Source organism: Manis pentadactyla, chromosome 16, assembly GCF_030020395.1.
Source record: "Manis pentadactyla isolate mManPen7 chromosome 16, mManPen7.hap1, whole genome shotgun sequence".
NCBI lineage: Eukaryota > Metazoa > Chordata > Mammalia > Pholidota > Manidae > Manis > Manis pentadactyla.
This window is the reverse complement of record NC_080034.1, coordinates 45,008,285-45,031,248: the sequence shown is the minus strand read 5'-3', so window position 1 is coordinate 45,031,248 and position 22,964 is coordinate 45,008,285. Positions and strand designations below refer to the sequence as shown.

Sequence of the window (22,964 nt, the reverse complement as noted above, 5' to 3'; positions counted from 1 at the left end):
CACTCAAGCCATGGCAAGGATTCAATCCTCTACCTCGAGGACCATTTGGACTTTTACCAATGGATTTCATTCAGTTGTCCAAATTTTTAAAAATAAAATACATTTCAATAATATCTTCAAAGGTAAAAATGTAAAATTTTTGGCTCGATTGAAGTTTTCTCTTCCAAAAGGCTACTACTTTAACTTAGTGTTGTCCAATATAACTTTTTACAATAGAAAAGTTCTGTATCTGTGCTGAGAGCACTTGAAATGTGACTAGGGCAACAGTTCTGTTATTTTTTAAAGTTTAGAGATTTTATTTCTCTATTTGGTAAATATCTTTAGATAGAGAGAACCACTTTAGAGGTGAAATTCTTAAGATTTTCCGATTAAAGCATACATTTTATTGTCCTTATAATTCTCAAAACCCTGAGAAACTAGTACAAATTCAATGTTGTTTTTTTTTACAAATTACAAGATAAACAAATTAAATATTGAAGAGTTTATTCGAGAAAAAATAGATTTAAATCAGGCAATGTCAAACAAGAAGTGGTTAGCCATACTCTGACAAAAGCTAGGGGAAAGACTTATATAGAGAAAGTACAGAAGAAAAGAAAGGAGATAATCTGGCTATAGCTTAAAGCCAGATGGCTATTTGTGATTGGTTGTGCATATCATTTCTAGCTGTAACCTTGAGGATTTTATAGGCTCATTTCAGTTTGCTTCTGTATGCATTAGAGCCACTTCAGTATATTGGCCTCCTGGCTTAATTTTAACAAACCTATGTGGCACTATGCCACAAAATCTCCATAAACTCTTACCACATGTCATTGTTAGAGAAACCTATAAAAGTTAGATTGATTCTTCCTCTGACAGATTCTACCTTGTTACTAGTGGGATTGAGGACTTGCTACTCCAAAATATGGCACTTTGGCACATTGAATATTTTTAAGCTGAAGGAATTCCAGAAAACAGCAGAAGCAGAAATGTCTCTCTGACCTCCCTTCATTGCGCTTTTTCCCTGAAACAGGTAATAAAAGGTGACCTGTGAGTGGTGCCCTACCTATGGGGAAAAGGGACAACCTTGTCCCCAAAGACAAAGGGATGCTGGGAAGACCTCTAAAAAACAAGCCTTGCCACGTTTCCCCCAGTTTACTACAATTACCTCATACTCTTTAACCTATCATATTCCTCCATGACTGTTTGCTCTGAATCAAATCTAGCATAAATACAGGCATGTTTCTTTGGGTCTTCATTCCTTATGAAGGCTCCTGTATTATGTAAAACTTATATTAAACAAATGTGTATGTTTTTCTCCTGTTAATCTTTCTTTATGGTTTTAATTTTCAGACCCAGTCAGAGACTCTAAGAGGGCCAAGGAAAACTTTTTCTTCCCACACATTGCATTCTAATTTTTGATTTGTCAAAATCTAATGTCAAGTATAAAGTTCTATGTCCAGGTTGCACATGCTGTCTTTCCAAAAAAACCTACCAGACCCACACATACAAGTCAGGACACTGATTATTTTGGAAAAGACAGCATGGAAGGTTAACCTTAGAAGCACATTGGACAGGACTAATATAAGGTATTATTAAACACAAATACCCCCTTCAACTCTGAAACATACACTCAGTATCACTCTTAACCCAAGACATGAGGTGCTTTTGCTCTGGGGCCTCTCCTAGCCATGTATGTCCTATGGATATGGAGTCCACACTAGTTACCAGGGCTCCCAGAATTTTCTGCCCAAACAGCTCTGATCCTCCACTCTTCCAGGGCCTGCATAGGCCTTTTCCTGACCCAACCTTCTGAGAGCAGACTTTGCCATTAGTGTGCAGGTTCCTAGGTCTAGGAGGTGGCCCTGGAATGGCCCTTTCCCAGGGATGTGTTGTTAGGGTCCAGAGTCGACCACCTCTCAAATAGACAGAAGACACTCACGATAATGCAAGTCACACAGAGAGGTTTATTTCCAGCTAGTTGGGGTCCAAGTGTCTGCTCCATGCAGTGGGTTTCAACAAGGACCTAGAGCACTCAAAGCAAAAGGTTTATATAGCATTTTCAAAAGCACTTACTCACAGTAATTTTCCAGTTACATATTATTTTTGCAAATCACACATCCTGGGGATTAAGCAAGAGCAAGATAAGACCACTCCTCAATTAGACAGAGTGGTTTTGTAAGATAAGACCACTCCTCAATTAGAGTGGTTTTGCAAGATAAGCTGACCGGAAACCCGGTGTCCATGATTAATTTGTTCTTCAAAACCTGTTTATCAAGCCTTACCCAGGTCCTCCTCCCCCGAGTCACGTACTCAGGAAATGGCTTTTCGGCCCTTACAGTGTAAGAAGTTTGGCTGCGTCTTGAGGCTTTGAGATGTTCACACATGCATGTCTGAGACCTTTCCATCACTCCTGAGGGGATGGAGCCAGAGCTGGTATGAAAAGAGGGTAAGGATTGTACCTTTATTTTCTGATTCCCCTCCTTAACTCATCTTTAAAAATTAGCCAATCAAGTGCTGCTTCGAGTCAGTCAGGTAAGACCAGAACTTACTTAACACAATAAAGAACGTGTGTCTAGTCGCGGAAGACAGAGAAGGCAAATAGTGAATCTGTGGCACCTTACTACACTGATGGACAGTGACTGCAATAGGGTATGGTTGGGGACTTGATAATATGGGTAAACGTAGTAACCACATTGTTTTTTCATGTGAAACCTTCATAAGAGTGTATATCAATAATACCTTAATAAAAAATTTTTTTAAATAAAAATAAAACTATAAAAAGAAAAGAACGTGTGTCTAGGTCTGAGGCTTACATTGTACTTTAAAAGTTACTCTCATTAAAATCAGGAACAAAGTTAAGGCAGGTATATAAAGCATAAAAACAGAGGGAGGAGATAAGGAAAAGGAATGGGTAAAGGAAGAAAGGGAGGCTGTAATGGGAAGGAGTATTGGGGAAATCCTCAGGAAAGCTTTCCTCTCCTCTATTCCTTGGTTCAGCAACAGCGCAGAGAACCAAGGATCTAAAAAGTCCTCAGGACTTTGCATTTGTTTTTTATCTTTTTTGTGATTCTTGCTCTTCGATAATACTGTGAAATGTAGTATTGTGATCGGGCTTCTTAATTTGCTGCCTGGTGTGTTTCTCCGGTTCTGGAAACCTGAGCGAGCGGGCGCTCCTTCAGCCTCTTCTATCCTGTCTTTACCCTGTTGACACAGGTCCCCAAAGCCCTGGAGCAAATAACCGTCCATACTGAAAGCAAAATAGAATCGGTTTGTTTTCTTGTTTTTTATGATTCAAATGAACTGGAAGAGAAGGAAAGAACCAGAAAACAGGTGAGTGGTGGACTAGTCTCAGCAACTGACGAAGCCGGGGAAAATTTGGAGCAAAATGAATTATAAGGGACACTTGGAGGTGCCGGGGATTGAACCCGGGGCCTCGTGCATGCTAAGCACGCGCTCTACCACTGAGCTACACCCCCTCTCGCCGTTATGGCCGCAGAAATATTTCCATGACACATTATCATCATTTTTGGTAGACGCAAAAATTTTCATTTTGTTTATCTTTGAACTTTCTGTGTAACATATTATCTTGCCCTTAAGCTGAGAAAAGGAAAACTAAATATTAGACAGAAAGCCCCAGTTGTTACTAAGATCTCCCACTGTGGGTCACCCTCTGGGACGCCAGCTCGCTGGCCCTACAAGTGGGGACAGGGTGGTCCTGCCTGTCCGCCCACAGGAAGAGGTCTGGGGTAGGTCCTCTCTGCTTTAAAATGCTGCCAGAAACCCGAGAGGGTAACGCAGGAGAATTTCCGAAGAAAAATCCGAAACGCTGCCATGGCGATTTAAGTCAGGGTGGCAGAGGACTGGAGGGGAGTTGCAGACCTAAGTGAGATCAATGGTTTGATGTGGGGTTGAGCGGCGCAACCGGGCAGTGAGCTCCGGATCTATTCTCCAAGTCTAGAACCCGCCCAGCGGCTGTAAATGCTGGGCTCTGAGACTCAGATGGTGGGGCCAAGAAACAATTTGTGACATGCTCATAGGGAAAATTTGGTGTTTCACAGATGCTTTTTCCTCATTATATACTAAATTTCCCACCCCTGGGTGGAGATTTTATATGCTGTTGTTACTACATGAGATGATACGGCAACATACATGTATGTATGTAATCCAATTGCGCATGTGCTAATTGAAAAGCTCCCTACTCAGGCTCGGTGACCTAATAACTAATGAATAAACATTTTCACTTCCCATAATAGGAGCTACCTGATTCTTACCGTGGTCAACTCTTGAGCAGTCCACCTGGTCTATCAAGGGTCTGTTTCCTCACGTCTCTAATAAAGTGCAGTCCTTCTTTGCATAGTCCTAAATCTGGATGCTAAATGCCTTTTATATTCGAAGACAAGGACTGTGGGTAAAATGGTAACATTTTCAGATTATCTCGCCTGGCTTTAGTGCATTTGCACATCCTCAGGGGTGGAGAGTTATCTCCATATCAATGAGTAATTAATTACCTGGGCAACCGAGGGCGCGTCTAAACCTGAGAGTTTAACAGGAGGGGCTTGCTTGCTTGCTTCTTCCTAACCAGGGGAGAAAGAGAGCAACGCTGGACTGCAATTTGTAAGCAATAAACGGGTTTTAAACGTTATTTCTCCCTGTGACTGATTTCTGTTTTTAGAGGTATTTTGCCCCGGGATTTCCTCTCCCCGGATTTACATCTGGCGACAGTCGGCAAGGTGCCTCTGAATCCGAAATCTGTCATAATGGGTGCAAGCTTTGGGAGGGCTGCTCCTGCGGATGGTGGGGAGGCCCCAGTGGATGCAGCTGCAGAGGGTGCCGCTTCATCTGTTATTATCCCCCCAGCTATGGGGATTTCAAGTTGGAAACCCAAAGTGGGGAATTGGTCTAGGGTAAAGTACCCAAACTAGAGTTATTGAAGCCAGGATATGGCCAGCAGAGCAACATCCTGCTGCCAGCCCCTACTGCATTAAGCCCTGGAGACACTGTTGAACAGACCTGGCCCTGGACATTTTGACACATGGACCAGCGATGGCTGGCCCTCTGGCACCTTGGGGGAAAGGCCTGGAAGCTGACCTCCTGTGTATTCCTGGAGTAACAGCTGAATAGCCCCCAAAGGCCGTGGTAGTGTACCCAAAACGTCCAGGAGGTAAGAGCATCTTGTGGGGAAGTTTTGTTTTATCTTTATGGCCAGTGCATGTACCTCCCGTAGCCCTATATATCGGCCCATCTGTAACTCCCACAGGAAGGGCGGTGAAAGTCTGGTATACTAGACCAGTACAAGATCCCATTCCTGCCACTGTTTTATCACAAGACCACTCTCTTGCATGCATCTTACCTGATGGACAAGATTTGCCTATGCTGGGGTCATTAAGACATTATCTTACTGCCCTTAAGGTTATTTTCCCCTACAGTCCTTGTGGCCTGAATGCACCCCCTGGCTGCAGCTGCCAAGTGATGATTGCTCTTAACCCTCAGCTACTGCCTGTCTATGGAATGGACCGAGCTATGGACTTAATCTGCCTAAGACTTTGAACCTAGCTGAATCCTCCGGCATGAGGATTGTCATGATTTTATTGCTGTTGCTATTGTTATGTCATTAGTCTGGTCACAATGCTGAGTTTTCTCACCTACCGCGTTCGCCCCTTGTGGCGGTGACGACAGCGATACGTACACAGACCTGGTTCACTTCAGTTCTTTATTGTTGCTCGGAAGGCCGGGAGAAGGTGAGTGAGAAGAAGCAACAGCCGGGGGGAGCGAATGAGAGGAAGAATGAGAGGAGAGAGAGACAGAGATTGAGAGAGAATGAGTGAGAGAGTGCTTCTCTTTCCTGCTTATGCCTTATATAAAGGAAGCTGGCCTATGGTGATCAAGATCATGCAAGCCTATAGGAGCAACTTCCTTATGCTAATGCCACCAAACCAGGCAGGGTGGCGCCCAGGAAGCGTGCGCCATCTTAGGGCATTGGTCAACTAGAGTGGAAGGGCGGTGTTCAGCCATAGTGGGACTCAGCCTCGGCCGTAGGCCGGCCCCTACACTCACCCAGGGACTATTGTGGAAGAAGGGGAAGGAGTAGATTGTAAGGAGAGATTTCTGGAGGGGTAGCCTGTGGGTAAAATTGTAACATTTCCAGATTATCTCCCTGGCTTTAGTGCATTTGCATATCCTCAGGGGTGGAGAGAAGTTCATCATGTCAATGGGTAATGACCTGGGCAACTGAGGGCGTGTCTGAACTTGGGAGTTTAACAGGCAGGGCTTGCTTGCTTGCTTGCTTGCTTCTTCTGGAGCAGGGAAGAGAGAGATGGTGCTGGACTGCAGTTTGTAAGCAATAAACGGGTTTTAAACTTTATTTCTCCCTGTGACTGATTTCGGTTTTTAGAGGTATTTTGCCCCGAGATTTCCTCTCCCTGGACTTACAAGGACTGAGAACCTCGTTCTGGTGTTTACCAGTAACACTAAGAAACACATGTTTCTAGAAGTTATGAAGTGTATTCATAAATTTGAAGGTGATTTTTAAAGAGAAAAATATTTCAGTCGTGCATCTTTATGGATATTGGATTCTAATACTGTTCATTTTAAACTTCACTGGCTCCTGAATTCTACTTTCCTCCAATGTCTGGCTCCTAATCACCAAACTAATATTTTCAAATTTTCTTCCATCCTTGTGACATGGAATCATTGAGAAATAAAAGTGCCCTTTTTCCTGAAGCTGTGCAAACTGAAGGTGAGCTGTCTTGATATGAACTTCAGAGAAATCACCACAATAGCCCATGTTTAGAGTATCTTCCTGCCTCTTGCTGTGTGGGCCACTCAAAAGGATCACCAGACTTTTGAACCACAAACCAGGAAAATCTGTCAAATTACCACTGCCTACATTCACTAAAGATGCTTCAAGCCTGACATTTAGAAACCTTACTGGCAGCACCTAGAACTCAGACGCTGGGTTTATAATTTGCTCCAACCATTAACCTTTGTTTTTCTCTTGTTTCCATAGAAATGTCTCTTATTTAATCCCTGATTACTTGAACCATTGTTCAAAGTTCCCAAAGCCTGACTTTGGGAACACACCTGCATCATGGCTCAGCAGAACTGACCTAGACTGATTCAATGAGATGGAAGGTTCATCGCCTCAATTTAATGTGAAACTTCCAGGGAAGTTTCAGAGAATGGAACTGCAAGGACCAAGGGCAGGCTGTCCCCAGTATGTGCCACTTTGACGTGCAGATTATTTTGAGCAGAAAACCATCAAGGCCCAAAAGACTCAGGAAGATAACTTTGACTTTTCCCCACCTCCAACTGCATAAAAAGAAGTTAGGTGGAGGAACTACTCCAGGAGGAGAGCTATCACCATGGATAAATATATTATAATGTAAACCAGTCCAGTGGTGATAGACAGGAAGAAAGGTGCAAAATCTGATAAAATTTCTCTTTGTGCTCCATTTCTTCTGAGTGGACCACAGAGTATTTTATCAAACATTTACTCTTTTAATATTTCTCTGAATTACTTCCCTTTTCCTTTGAAGTATCAGGCCCCTACTTCCATTCCATGGCCAGGATCCTCACCTGATCCTAATCTACTCACCCACTGTGCATGTGTAATGATGTAATATTTGGCCTACTGTGAAGGTGCATGCTTGCATGTTGGCAATAAGACATTATTGCCTGTGTTGCTATATAAAGAGATACACCCAGTGCTCAGTGCAGAGCCTGGAGTGGAGGCAAAGATGGAGAGACAGACTTGCTGTATGCTGACTTGCCCAATGTTGATTCTAGCACTCAACCCACCATCACAAGAATAAAGCTTGATGTAAGACCTTTTACCCCAAAATGTTCCATTGTTGTTATTTGGTCTCATCGAATCTGGAGTGAACTTGCCTGAAGCTGGGAACCCCTCTGGCTCAGAGCTACACCTACCAACTTCTTGGTTCAGGATGACATTTAAACCTCATTCTCCCTGACTGTTGGGAATCCATGTCTACAGCTTCCCCATATATATGTAATTAAATTTCAATTTTTTCCCTTGCTAATCTGCTTCATGTCAATCTAATTCTTAGATAAGCTAGAAAAACCTCAAGGGGCAGAAGAAATTTCTTCTTCCCCAACACCTCCCTGGCAAAAGGATTATTTTGCACTGATTATTTTAAGAAAGGGTGGACAGAGGAGAAGCTCTGAAGAATAGAAGTTACCCTTCTGTAAGTTACTTTATTTATAAAGTAACTTTTAAGGAAGTTTTCCTCTTAGTACCAAGAAAAGAAGGTTGACACTAAATCAAAACAGAATTTCATCAATGGTGAAGGCCCTGACTTAAGTCTGTGTAACAAACCTGATCCTTGTTCATGGTGCTTTGCTTTTCTGGGTCAACTCCCTGTCACTGGCCTCCTCACACCTTCCTTTGTTTTTAGCTGAAGGTGGTATTTAAGCCTACATTTTAAACCATTTCTTTGAGAATTATTCATTTCCCTTTGTGTCTCCCATGTACACGAGATCTACATATTAATAAACTTGATTATTTTTCTCTTGTTATTCTGGCTTTTGTTACCTGGGGCTCCTATGGAGGCCTTAGAAGGTAGAGGAAAATTATTTTCTGTAACCATATATAGGTACCTTTCCAAAGTGTGGCAGGGAAGTCAACCTGTGTGGTTGTTGGGGAGCCCTACTGGGAGTCAAAATGGTATTCATGCCTGCTTAAGGCTTGGGCCACTGGGGAAGCAGAGGGAAACATCGACTTAGCTTACTTGCTTGTTTTTAGCATGTTTCGTTGAGAATCTCAGAGGATTAGAAAAGACAGACTGTAGTGTCGGGAGCCGGTCTGAACTGCCAGCCTGATGACACAGTCCAGGCAGTCGGATGAAAGGGACTGCACAGCAGCCTTCTCAGAGGAGCAACCCCAATATCCCTCCTGCTTAAAATGTCTCTCCTAATAAATTTGCTTATTTTAGTTTCAATTCAAGCTGCCCCTTCAGGGAAGAGGCCATATCCAATTCTCCCTGAAATTTTTAGGTACTGGCCTTAAAGGAAATTGGAAAAAACCACTACTGCCCTGTGACTACCCCCAATGATGGGAAAGTGAGACCCCACGAGTATTAGACCCAAGTTTATGGGAAAAAAGATATGGACAATTTACCTGAGTTGAAGTTCTTTCCCCCGCCCCTATGTGGTTTTCAAATGACATATTCAATAATTAATGGCAACAGGTAGGTACAGAGAACAAATGATATTCTTTGGCTAGCCCGCCAAAGAACCTGGCAAACTATAAAACAAATGAGAACAAGACATTACCTAACTCCAGATCAGAAAAATCTGTATTGTAAGTCTTACTAAAAATAAGTCCGAGGCACAGTCCATAAAATTTGTCCCGGCCTGCCAAAAAGTCATTGTGTTCTTTCCTCTTTTTTTCCTACCAGAGATGAAGAATAAGAGTATAACTATGAAAGAATGAGGGCCCTACATAAAAATAATAGAGTAGTGAACTTTAGATAGTCATCTGTAAAGAAACCAAGAGTCTGGCACCTACCTAACCTTTGTGAGATTTTCTGGCCGCAATAACTAAAAACCAAGCTTACTTAGAAACAAGTTAACTGCTAAGACCTGCCAATTAATGTAATCTCATTCTCCAAACTCATGTAACCGTGCTATATGTCAATTAAATGATTAATATCTGTACTTTATATAATCTAAGAGTATATAATCAATATGCTACTTTTCATTAAAGGCCAAGCTCAGCTTTTGCTAGTGTCTGTGTATTCGTTTATTTCAGTTAATCATCGACACTGTTCATCCTTCAGAAACTCCTAGACTTGCTGGAGCTGGACTCCGGCACTGTAGACAAATGAATATGCTTTACAATATTCTCAGAAAAAAATCAAGTTTCTGAATGTAGGCATCTAAACATACTTTTTCTTACAGGATCCAAGGTTCAACCTGTGGGGACACAAATTGTCTGTCTCCTCCAGGTAGAAAGCTAGCAACACCAGCTTGCTCCTGAAGACACTGGTTACAACATTTGCAGCTGGCTCTTGTGGTACTCACAACTGCTATTGGCTAAAAAGAAGTCTGAAGAGCAGAATTGTGAGGGAGAAGGGAGAGCCAGGGTTGCCATACAATTAAAGGGCCACCAGCTCGACATTTTGTTAATCATCTATTCTGTTCTGTCCTTCTCTAGAGGTGGTGGTTCCTACAATTACTCAAGGGAACAATGCTTAAGGCCTAAACTAAGAGAGGCTTTAGGTATAGAAAGAATAGGATACATTTGACATGGATAAGAAAGTTGGATAAACAGGATTTAGAGACATGGTATATTTGCTGGGAATGTTAGATGAAAAGACATGAGTAGCCAGTGAAGGGGAATATAAGGTTCAAAGAAAAAGAATCAGCCAAACTCTGCCCAGGTAGGGGGTCCCATGTAAAGACAGCAAAGACTTTGCAGGGAGATAACTTCATTGGCTACTGGGACCAGGTCAAACCCAGCCCAATGAGATCCCATCATGGGCACAATTGAACAGAACTAAGAACTGCCCAAATCATACCTCACCATGGGAAAGGACATCCTCACTGAGAGGTATGGCTATATAAATGGACCTGTAAGTCAAATGACCCCACCTTGTCAGTCAGACTAGCCAGAATGTAACAAAGGCCTCTTGCCTAATGGATAGGGACCTTTGTCTACCTTGACTCTGGCCCACCCCTCCCTTGGAATGCATTCAAATAGAACTTTTGCTCTGCTCCGCTATTGTGTCTCTGCCTTTGAATTCTTTGTTGCGGCAGAGACAAGAGACAAGGAGAATAAACTCAGCCTGGTAACAGATTTAAAAAGAAATATGATGCCCTCAAGAAATGAATGGACATACACACACATGGCTTGACTAACACAGATTTCGTTGTCTTGAGAAGGAGCAGGATTTTGCTTGTTTACTTGTCTTTATTTGTGGTAAGTGGGATGGGATCCAGAAAGAGATAAAGATAAGTTCAGTTTGGGACAAATATTTTTAGATATTAGTGGGAGGGCCTCATGGAAATGTTTGATAAACACTATCATCCATGGATTTGTATCTCTGCAGAGGACTCAGAACTAGAGGTTTTGAATTTCATGTGTTTATGGAAGAGAGGGCCCATGAAAATGGACAGAGGACTAAAATATGACCTTTGGGATTTAGGGTTGATGGGGAGATTCTTAATGAAATTCATGGAAACAAAGGAGTGAACTTGCTCCTGGGCTCATCTTGCACTCTGGAATTCATAATGGTTGCCATCATGTCCCAGAAGATTCTTTAGAAGATCCAAAGAGCTCCATGTCATCCTAAAAGATTCCTATTCAGTATTGTTTTCCAGATTCCCTTCTGCTCATATGGAACTATTTCATGTACACAGGAATCACATGGAAACTTCTCTGTACTTAAGAGAACCTTTGCCAGTATGGAAGAACTCCTTAGACTTCTCAGAAGCTGGCCCAGAAGAAGGATCCTCAGACTGGTGGACTAATAGCAGGGAACAAGAAAGTGACAGGTCTTGCAAAGGAAGAGTACTAGGTAGGTGTCACAACCAAAGTTATGCAGGTACTTATGTGTGAACAGTGAGGCATTAATGGTGGAATGAGCTCTTAAGTTATAGGATTCTCCTGAAGTTTAAACTCAGGAGATAGGCAACCAGAAGCATTTAACTCAGGAGACAACATATTAAGAAAACACATAAGCATATGAAGTGTATAGGCTATGCAGCCAGTCTTCAGGGAAGTTGAAAGCCAAGCAGGGGATGCTTTAGGAAAAGACCCAAGATGGTGTACTGGGAATGTGATTTGGAGGTAAGTGAACTGATTTCATGTTCTGAAGATTTCAGAGGCAGTTTCACATAAGAGTCCCCTTGATCTTCACAAAAAGCATCATGTACAACCATGGCTGTTCCTACTTTACAGGCATGGAATGAGAAGTTCAGTGATGTTCATCACATTGCCCCAGTTAGATCAATTCTAATTTATTAAAAAGTTGAGCCACATATTTTTTCCACAGTAAGAGAGCCCCAGTGCTGCTGTGGATGATGAGAAGATACCTTCCAGAGGCTTCCTTTTTTTTTTAGTTTCAATAGTTTAAATGTAAAGTCCTTGCTCACAATGCTGGTAGCCCAGGGCACATACCCACATTTTTCATCACACACTGTGACTTCCTTTCTGTTAGAAGCAGTTTGCTGAAAAACAGAAGTAATTGCAAAGTACTACATCTGAGAAAAATAGCAACAATAGTAATGATAACTATAAGTTATTGGACAAAATATATGCTCATCACTTAATGAAACACTTTGCTAAAGATTGTATGTAGATATGTATCATCATTCAACTCTCATGATACCCAGTAAGTAAGTACTAATTTTTTTTTTAAATAATTATTTTTTATTGAAGGGTAGTTGACACACAGTATTACATTACATGAGTTTCAAGTGTACAACACAGTGGTAGAACATTTATATACATAATTCTAGGTTCCAGCTATCACCCTACCAGGCTGTTACAATATCTTGACTATATTCCTTATGCTATACATTACATCCCAGTTACTAATTTATTTTACCATTGGAAGTCTGTCCTTTTTTTTTTTTTTTTTTTTTTGTGAGGGCATCTCTCATATTTATTGATCAAATGGTTGTTAACGACAATAAAATTCTGTATAGGGGAGTCAATGCTCAATGCACAATCATTAATCCACCCCAAGCCTAATTTTTGTCAGTCTGTAATCTTCTGAGGCATAACAAACAAGTTCTTACATGTAGAACAAATTCTTACATAATGAATAAGTTACATAGTGAACAGTACAAGGGCAGTCATCACAGAAACTTTCGGTTTTGCTCATGCATTATGAACTCTAAACAGTCAGTTCCAATATGAATACTCATTTGGCTTTTATACTTGATTTATATGTGGATACCACATTTCTCTCTTTATTATTATTATTTTTAGTAAAATGCTGAAGTGGTAGGTAGATACAAGATAAAGGTAGAAAACATAGTTTAGTGTTGTAAGAGAGCACATGTAGATGATCAGGTGTGTGCCTGTAGACTATGTGTTAATCCAAGCTAGACCAGGGCAATAAAACATCCACGTATGCAGAAGATTTCTCTCAGAATGGGGGGGTGAGGTTCTAAGCCTCACCTCTGTTGATCCCCAATTTCTCAAATTATGGCCCCACTGCGACTGTGCCTGTCTTAGGTTGTTCCTCCCTTGAGGAATCTTACCTGTCTCTGGCTAACCAGTCATCTTCTGGGGCCATACAGGGAAATGTGAAGTTGGTAAGTGAGAGAGAAGCCTTATTGTTTGAAAAAGTTAGCTTTTTACTTCTTTGCATATTTATGCCCTGTGGCTTCTATGCCCAGCATTTGTCTTCAGGTATCTTTACCACTTGGAAGAATTATGATACTCGGTAAATTTGATATGAGGTACGAATTCTATTTAAGGGTTGTAATTAGGAGGGAAGAAGAAAAGCTATAGAAGTAGCAGGCGGAAGAAAACATGGGAAGATTGATTATTTCTTTGACATATCTTCTTGTAGAGTAACTTCAGCATGTATAGGTTTTAAGCTACTACTTAAATTGCGCACACACATTAACATAATAGGAGTATAGTTACATAACCAAAGCATATCTGTAATTACCAGCCATCTCCAGTGAAACCAAGAAAACCAGTTAGGCACCTTAGGCATTTGTGAAAACTTATCTATGATATGGCGGATATTGTCCAACTGAACTTGAACAGTCTGAGAGAAATCAGACAAATTAAAACAACCCATTCCTGGGGACTGTTCACATGCCATATGTTCTTTTAACAGTAAATAGTTTGTAGTTGTAAGACTTTGGAGCGCTACGATTTGCACTTCTCCAAATTCTTGGTTGAGTTCCAACAGTATAGATCCAGTCCAATTTTGTTGTTTTACTGTATGCACAGGCCAGCTTAGATATCTCCTTCCTCATTCCCATGGCAAGTCCAGGAACTGGTGGGATGAGTGCATCTACAGCTGTAGCAGTGCGTGGATCTTTGTTGGGGTTTTTTGATGATCATCTTCTGGCATGAGACTTCCAGAGAGTGCAGATGTTGGAAGTTCTTTTCCATATCGTATCTTAGTTCATTTTCGGGGTAGCCCAATTAGGCTTTGATCCTCTGTATAAACACAAACAGACCCTTTGCCTACACTTTTATATGCCCTTTATACCCTTGTGTAGAACTCGTTGGAGGTTACCACACAGGAACTGCCCTTTTTTTTTTTTTTTTTTTTTTTGCTATCACTAATCTACACTTACATGACGAATATTATGTTTACTAGGCTCTCCCCTATACCAGGTCTCCCCTATAAACCCCTTTACAGTCACTGTCCATCAGCATAGCAAAATGTTGTAGAATCACTACTTGCCTTCTCTGTGTTGTACAGCCCTCCCTTTTCTCCTACCCCCCCCCATGCACGTTAATCTTAATACCCCCCTACTTCTCCCCCCCTTATCCCTCCCTACCCACGCATCCTCCCCAGTCCCTTTCCCTTTGGTACCTGTTAGTCCATTCTTGAGTTCTGTGATTCTGCTGCTGTTTTGTTCCTTCAGTTTTTCCTTTGTTCTTATATTCCACAGATAAGTGAAATCATTTGGTATTTCTCTTTCTCCGCTTGGCTTGTTTCACTGAGCATAATACCCTCCAGCTCCATCCATGTTGCTGCAAATGATTGGATTTGCCCTTTTCTTATGGCTGAGTAGAATTCCATTGTGTATATGTACCACATCTTCTTTATCCATTCATCTATTGATGGACATTTAGGCTGCTTCCAATTCTTGGCTATTGTAAATAGTGCTGCAATAAACATAGGGGTGCATCTGTCTTTCTCAACCTTGATTGCTGCGTTCTTAGGGTAAATTCCTAGGAATGGAATTCCTGGGTCAAATGGTAAGTCTGTTTTGAGCATTTTGATGTACCTCCATACTGCTTTCCACAATGGTTGAACTAACTTACATTCCCACCAGCAGTGTAGGAGGGTTCCCCTTTCTCCACAGCCTCGCCAACATTTGTTGTTGTTTGTCTTTTGGAGGGCAGCCATCCTTACTGGTGTGAGGTGATACCTCATTGTAGTTTTAATTTGCATTTCTCTGATAATTAGCGATGTGGAGCATCTTTTCATGTGTCTGTTGGCCATCTGTATTTCTTTTTTGGAGAACTGTCTGTTCAGTTCCTCTGCCCATTTTTTAATTGGGTTATTTGTTTTTTGTTTGTTGAGGCGTGAGAGCTCCTTATATATTCTGGACGTCAAGCCTTTATCGGATGTGTCATTTTCAAATATATTCTCCCATACTGTAGGGATCCTTCTTGTTCTATTGATGGTGTCTTTTGCTGTACAGAAGCTTATCAGCTTAATATAGTCCCACTTACTCAATTTTGCTGTTGTTTTCCTTGCCCGGGGAGATATGTTCAAGAAGAGGTCACTCATGTTTATGTCTAAGAGGTTTTTGCCTATGTTTTCTTCCAAGAGTTTAATGGTTTCATGGCTTACATTCAGGTCTTTGATCCATTTTGAGTTTACTTTTGTATATGGGGTTAGACAATGGTCCAGTTTCATTCTCCTACATGTAGCTGTCCAGTTTTGCCAGCACCACCTGTTGAAGAGACTGTCATTTCGCCATTGTATGTCCATGGCTCCTTTATCAAATATTAATTGACCATATATGTCTGGGTTAATGTCTGGATTCTCTAGTCTGTTCCATTGGTCTGTGGCTCTGCTCTTGTGCCAGTACCAAATTGTCTTGATTACTATGGCTTTATAGTAGAGCTTGAAGTTGGGGAGTGAGATCCCCCCTACTTTATTCTTCTTTCTCAGGATTGCTTTGGCTATTCGGGGTCTTTGGTGTTTCCATATGAATTTTTGAATTATTTGTTCCAGTTCATTGAAGAATGTTGCTGGTAGTTTCATAGGGATTGCATCAAATCTGTATATTGCTTTGGGCAGGATGGCCATTTTGACGATATTAATTCTTCCTAGCCACGAGCATGGGATGAATTTCCATCTGTTAGTGTCCCCTTTAATTTCTCTTAAGAGTGACTTGTAGTTTTCAGAGTATAAGTCTTTCACTTCTTTGGTTAGGTTTATTCCTAGGTATTTTATTTTTTTTGATGCAATTGTGAATGGAGTTGTTTTCCTGATTTCTCTTTCTGTTGGTTCATTGTTAGTATATAGGAAAGCCACAGATTTCTGTGTGTTGATTTTGTATCCTGCAACTTTGCTGTATTCCGATATCAGTTCTAGTAGTTTTGGGGTGGAGTCTTTAGGGTTTTTTATGTACAGTATCATGTCATCTGCAAATAGTGACAGTTTAACTTCTTCTTACCAATCTGGATTCCTTGTATTTCTTTATTTTGTCTGATTGCCGTGGCTAGGACCTCCAGTACTATGTTAAATAACAATGGAGAGAGTGGGCATCCCTGTCTAGTTCCCGATCTCAGAGGAAATGCTTTCAGCTTCTCGCTGTTCAATATAATGTTGGCTGTGGGTTTATCATAGATGGCCTTTATTATGTTGAGGTACTTGCCCTCTATTCCCATTTTGCTGAGAGTTTTTAACATGAATGGATGTTGAACTTTGTCAAATGCTTTTTCAGCATCTATGGAGATGATCATGTGGTTTTTGTCTTTCTTTTTGTTGATGTGGTGGATGATGTTGATGGACTTTCGAATGTTGTACCATCCTTGCATCCCTGGAATGAATCCCACCTGGTCATGGTGCATGATCCTTTTGATGTATTTTTGAATTCGGTTTGCTAATATTTTGTTGAGTATTTTTGCATCTACGTTCATCAGGGATATTGGTCTGTAGTTTTCTTTTTTGGTGGGGTCTTTGCCTGGTTTTGGTATTAGGGTGATGTTAGCTTCATAGAATGAGTTTGGGAGTATCCCCTCCTCCTCTATTTTTTGGAAAACTTTAAAGAGAATGGGTATTATGTCTTCCCTGTATGTCTGATAAAATTCCGAGGTAAATCCATCTGGCCCGGGAATTTTGTTCTTTGGTAGTTTTTTGATTACCGCTTCAATTTCGTTGCTGGTAATTTGTCTGTTTAGATTTTCTGTTTCTTCCTGGGTCAATCTTGGAAGGTTATATTTTTCTAGGAAGTTGTCCATTTCTCCTAGGTTTCCCAGCTTGTTAGCATATAGGTTTTCATAGTATTCTCCAATAATTCTTTGCATTTCCGTGGGGTCCGTCGTGATTTTTCCTTTCTCGTTTCTAATACTGTTGATTTGTGTTGACTCTCTTTTCTTCTTAATAAGTCTGGCTAGAGGCTTATCTATTTTGTTTATTTTTTCGAAGAACCAGCTCTTGGTTTCATTGATTTTTGCTATTGTTTTATTCTTCTCAATTTTATTTATTTCTTCTCTGATCTTTATTATGTCCCTCCTTCTGCTGACCTTAGGCCTCATCTGTTCTTCTTTTTCCAATTTCGATAATTGTGACATTAGACCATTCATTTGGGATTGCTCTTCCTTTTTTAAATATGCTTGGATTGCTATATACTTTCCTGTTAAGACTGCTTTTGCTGTGTCCCACAGAAGTTGGGGCTTAGTGTTGTTGTTGTCATTTGTTTCCATATATTGCTGGATCTCCATTTTGATTTGGTCATTGATCCATTGATTATTTATGAGTGTGTTGTTAAGCCTCAATGTGTTTGTGAGCCTCTTTGCTTTCTTTGTACAGTTTATTTCTAGTTTTATGCCTTTGTGGTCTGAAAAGTTGGTTGGTAGGATTTCAATCTTTTGGAATTTTCTGAGGCTCTTTTTGTGTCCTAGTATGTGGTCTATTCTGGAGAATGTTCCATGTGCACTTGAGAAGAATGTATATCCCGCTGCTTTTGGATGTAGAGTTCTATAGATGTCTATTAGGTCCATCTGCTCTACTGTGTTGTTCAGTGCTTCCGTGTACTTACTTATTTTCTGCCCAGTGGATCTATCCTTTGGGGTGAGTGGTGTGTTGAAGTCTCCTAGAATGAATGCATTGCAGTCTATATCCCCCTTTAGTTCTGTTAGTATTTGTTTCACATATGCTGGTGCTCCTGTGTTGGGTGCATATATATTTAGAATGGTTATATCCTCTTGTTTGACTGAGCCCTTTATCACTATGTAGTGTCCTTCTATATCTCTTGTTACTTTCTTTGTTTTGAAGTCTATTTTGTCTGATATTAGTACTGCAACCCCTGCTTTCTTCTCACAGTTGTTTGCTTGAAATATGTTTTTCCATCCCTTGACTTTTAGTCTGTACATGTCTTTGGGTTTGAGGTGAGTTTCTTGTAAGCAGCATATAGATGGGTCTTGCTTTTTTATCCATTCTGTTACTCTGTGTCTTTTGATTGGAGCATTCAACCCATTAACATTTAGGGTGACTATTGAAAGATATGTACTTATTGCCATTGCAGGCTTTAAATTCGTGGTTACCAAAGGTTCAAGGTTAGCCTCTTTAGTATCTTACTGCCTAACTTAGCTCGCTTATTGAGCTGTTATATACACTGTCTGGAGATTCTTTTCTTCTCTCCCTTCTTGTTCCTCCTCCTCGATTCTTCATATGTTGGGTGTTTTGTGCTGTGCTCCTTCTAGGAGTGCTCCCATCTAGAGCAGTCCCTGTAAGATGTTCTGTAGAGGTGGTTTGTGGAACGCAAATTCCCTCAGCTTTTGTTTGTCTGGGAATTGTTTAATCCCACCGTCATATTTGAATGATAGTCGTGCTGGATACAGTATCCTTGGTTCAAGGCCCTTCTGTTTCATTGTATTAAATATATCATGCCATTCTCTTCTGGCATGTAAAGTTTCTGTTGAGAAATCTGACATTAGCCTTATGGGTTTCCCTTTATAGGTGACCTTTTTCTCTCTAGCTGCCTTTAACACTCTTTCCTTGTCCTTGATCTTTGCCATTTTAATTATTATGTGTCTTGGTGTTGCCCTTCTTGGATCCTTTCTGTTGGGGGTTCTGTGTATTTCCGTGGTCTGTTTGATTACTTCCTCCCCCAGTGTGGGGAAGTTTTCAGCAATTATTTCTTCTAAGATACTTTCCATCTCTTTTCCTCTCTCTTCTTCTTCTGGGACCCCTATAATACGGATATTGTTCCTTTTAGATTGGTCACACAGTTCTCTTAATATTGTTTCATTCCTGGAGATCCTTTTGTCTCTCTCTATGTCAGCTTCTATGCGTTCCTGTTCTCTGATTTCAATTCCATCAATGGCCTCTTGCATTCTATCCATTCTGCTTATATACCCTTCCAGAGTTTGTTTCATTTCTGCGATCTCCTTTCTGGCATCTGTGATCTCTTTCCGGACTTCATCCCATTTTTCTTGCGTATTTCTCTGCATCTCTGTCAGCATGTTTATGATTCTTATTTTGAATTCTTTGTCAGGAAGACTGGTTAGGTCTGTCTCCTTCTCTGGTGTTGTCTCTGTGATCTTTGTCGGCCTGTAGCTTTGCCTTTTCATGGTGATAGGAATAGTCTGCAGAACTGGGACGAGTGACGGCTGGAAGGACTTCCTTTCTTGTTGGTTTGTGGCCCTCCTATCCTGGGAGAACAGCGGCCTCTAGTGGCTTGTGGTGGGCAGCTGCGCGCAGACAGGGTTTCTACTTCCTGCCCGGCTGCTATGGAGTTAATCTCCGCTGTTGCTGTGGGCGTGGCCTGGCTCGGGCAGCTACTCCAAAATGGTGGAGTCGCGTTGGAGCAGGAGCTGCTGGGAGGCTATTTATCTCCGTAAGGGGCCTCCCTGCTCCCTGCAGCCCAGGGGTTAGGGTGCCCAGAGATCCCGGATTCCCTACCTCTGGATTAAGTGACCCGCCCTGCCCCTTTAAGACTTTCAAAAAGCACCCGCCAAAACAAAACAACGACCACAAAAAAAAAAGAAAAAAAAATTTTTTTAATTAAAAAAAAAAAAAATTTTAATTATAAAAAAAAAAAGGTGGTCGTTCGTTTTTCTTTATTCTCCGGTGCCAGCCTCAGGCCTCTGCTCACCAGTCTTTCTGCCCTGTTTCCCTAGTATTGGGGTCCCTGTCCCTTTAAGACTTCCAAAAAGCGCTCGCCAAAACAAAGCAGCAAAAAAGCAAAAAAAAAAAAAATGGTCGCGCGCTTTTCTTATGTCCTCTGTCGCCCAGCCTCCAGTGCCTGCTCACTGTTCTTGCTGCCCTGTTTTCCCAGTATCGAGGGCCCTGCACTCTGGCCCGGATGGCTGGGGCTGGGTGTTCGGCACCCCTGGGCTCCGTCTCCCTCCCGCTCTGCCTGCTCTTCTCCCGCCGGGAGCTGGGGGGAGGGGCGCTCGGCTCCCGCGGGGCCGGGACTCCTATCTTACCCGCTTCGCGAGGCGCTGGGTTCTCTCCGGTGTGGATGTGGTCTGGATATTGTCCTGTGTCCTCTGGTCTTTATTCTAGGAAGGGTTGTCTTTGTTATATTTTCATAGATATATGTTGTTTTGGGAGGAGATTTCTGCTGCTCTACTCACGCCGCCATCTTCCGCCCCCCACCCAGTAAGTACTATTATTATTCTTATGTTATAAAACAAGAAACTGAGGCTTAAGGACTTCAAGTGATATTCCCAAGACCCCAACAACTAGTAAAGGGTAAAACTTTAATGCCAATTGTAGTGACTTGCTTCAAAGCCAATGCTCTTAAGCACCAGAACATACTGCCCTCAAAGAAATCAATGCTGAAGAAAAGCAAGCCCAAACTTGTAGCTAGTACAACAGATGACATAAGCCACTGAGAGGCTGCTGTGAATGTAAATGGAGTTAGGGGACAGAGGATGAGATAAGGGCATTTGGGAACTGGGAAAGCTGAATAAGGAAAATGAGGATGAAATGGCAGGGATGAAGATGCTAATGAAGCATAAACATCTGGTCTCATGCTTGCCGCAGCCTTTTCCAAGGCTGAAGATGTGTTCACATGGTTCAATACCTGTGTAAAGTTTCCAAAATAAGATATTTTAACTAATATGTTAATATTGCTATTTTTTTCCACTCCAACTTCCCCAATGTTCCATTTTTGCTCATATGCAGTGGCACTGGAGTAGGATCAGTCATTTTGGGGATCCAGCTGGGAAAATGTTGAATCAGCAATACATTTAGTTTCCATTTAAAGTGATATAATATGTTCCTGAAGACCTCTTCCACATATTGTTAAGTAATTGCTGGCCCAACCAACCTGATATGGCCCCCAACTATATATACACTTCCCATTGCGCCAATTTACTTTCCATACTTGACCCTGTAAGTGAATAATGAGGGGAAATAATATTTAAAATGCTGGAGCTTGAAATCTTACAGTTTACATATGAAAAAACATCAAGGATTTCCCAAATTGAACAACAAATTGAAAAATATGCTTGGTATTGCCAATAATGGTTTGTAATGATTGCCAATCATTACATCATGTACAACCATGGCTTCTAAATTATATTTTTAAAAATCATTCAACGTTAGAGGAAAGGCTGAATTAACTACTTCTCTCATAGAAAATAATATTATGAAGTTTTCATATGAAATAATAGAAGATAATACAATTAAATAATGTCAGGGAAGTGTATTACAGAGGCATATCATTAAGTTTTTAATTATTTTTTTGTGATGTTTGTGGTATTCAGCTTTTTTATATTTGCAATTTGTTTTTATTTTCTCGTTCCAAATATACATTTACTTTCATATCTAATTTTGTATTCATACTTGCATATTTTTTTCTTAAAGATGAACCCCAATATTCTATAAGGTTTAGGTCCCATAAAGAGTGGATCTGTCCCTGCCACTGAATTACAGGAAAAAAAAGGAAATCACACCTGTTCTCAATGGTGTATGCTATGGTTATGTTCCTTGAATTGGGTGAATTACCAACAAACAGAACAAAAGTACCTTCTCTTGGGTCCAACTGCCATTTTTCCCCACAGAGAGCAGGTTTTCTTTTACCACTCCAAGTCTATCTTTCCTCCTAGGTGTCTGTGGGGGGGTGTTTTCCTACATATACATATTAAAAATAACAATATCATACACAGCAGTAATAGTAATATAACTTCATTCAGGTTCCTGGACCCTATTCCAATGTGTGTCAGTATATGGGGTCTTCCCATACGTGGCACCAAGCAATTCTTGAACACCAGCAGGGTATTGGAGAACTCAACTCAATGCTGATGCTATCTGTCTGGAGATAGCACCAGATTCCCCAGGTTAAGGGCTCCATCCTACAAGACTGCCCTCCACCCACCACTCCAGACCCAGGTTGCAAGCCCCAGGCAGTTCCCTGTGCTTCTGACATGCCGGCTACAGATTGGAGGTTCCCACAACCTCCCCGTTAGGTTCAATTAATTTGCTAGAGTGGCTCACAGAACTCAGAAAAACACTTAACATTTATCAGTTTAATAAAGGATATTGTAAAGGATACAACTTAATAGCCAGATGAAGAGAGACATAACACAAGGTCCCAAATAAAGGAGCTTCTATCCTCATGGAGCTTGTGGCCTGGCTCAGTGGCATTTGCAGGCAGTTCTGGTTTCCCAAGCACAGAAGCCCTCCCTGACTGAGAAGCAGGATCCAACAGAGCAAAGAGTTTTTCTCAGGGGCTTTTGTGAGGGCTTCATTGCATAGTCATGGTTGACTGAATTATTGGCCATTGGCTGACTTAACCTCCAGCCCCGCCCTTAGGTGAGTGTCCAACCATCTCTCATTAACATGACAAAACACCTGTTTCACTTGAAGACTGAAGTGTTTTCAGGAAATGTGGATGAAGGTCAAATATACCTGGGAAATATATGTTATGATTCATTATATTGCAGTATCCTTCTAAAGTATTTTCTCTAGAGTTAAGAAAAAATACAAATATTTTATTTCATATTTTGAATGGTATTTCATATTTTGTTTGGGTATAGAGTGATTAACATTATTTTTTGAGGCTGAGAACTTGAAATACTGGGTAAAATTGCAGTATTTCCAGAATCTCTCACCTGGCCTTTGTCCATCTCC

At 41.1% G+C, this 22,964-nt stretch overlaps 1 long non-coding RNA gene and 1 other non-coding gene across 2 annotated transcripts; one reads left to right on the top strand and one right to left on the bottom strand.

The window, feature by feature from the left end:
• The first annotated feature begins 2,228 nt into the window (after window positions 1-2,228).
• Window positions 2,229-8,782, top strand: LOC130681226 (uncharacterized). Its single transcript, XR_008994310.1, has 3 exons — window positions 2,229-2,425; window positions 3,193-3,309; window positions 6,986-8,782. It is a non-coding gene; the product is annotated as an uncharacterized LOC130681226 (long non-coding RNA).
• TRNAA-AGC (transfer RNA alanine (anticodon AGC)) lies at window positions 3,384-3,455 on the bottom strand. The gene has a single exon. It is a non-coding gene; the product is annotated as a tRNA-Ala (tRNA).
• Window positions 8,783-22,964: the final 14,182 nt, after the last annotated feature.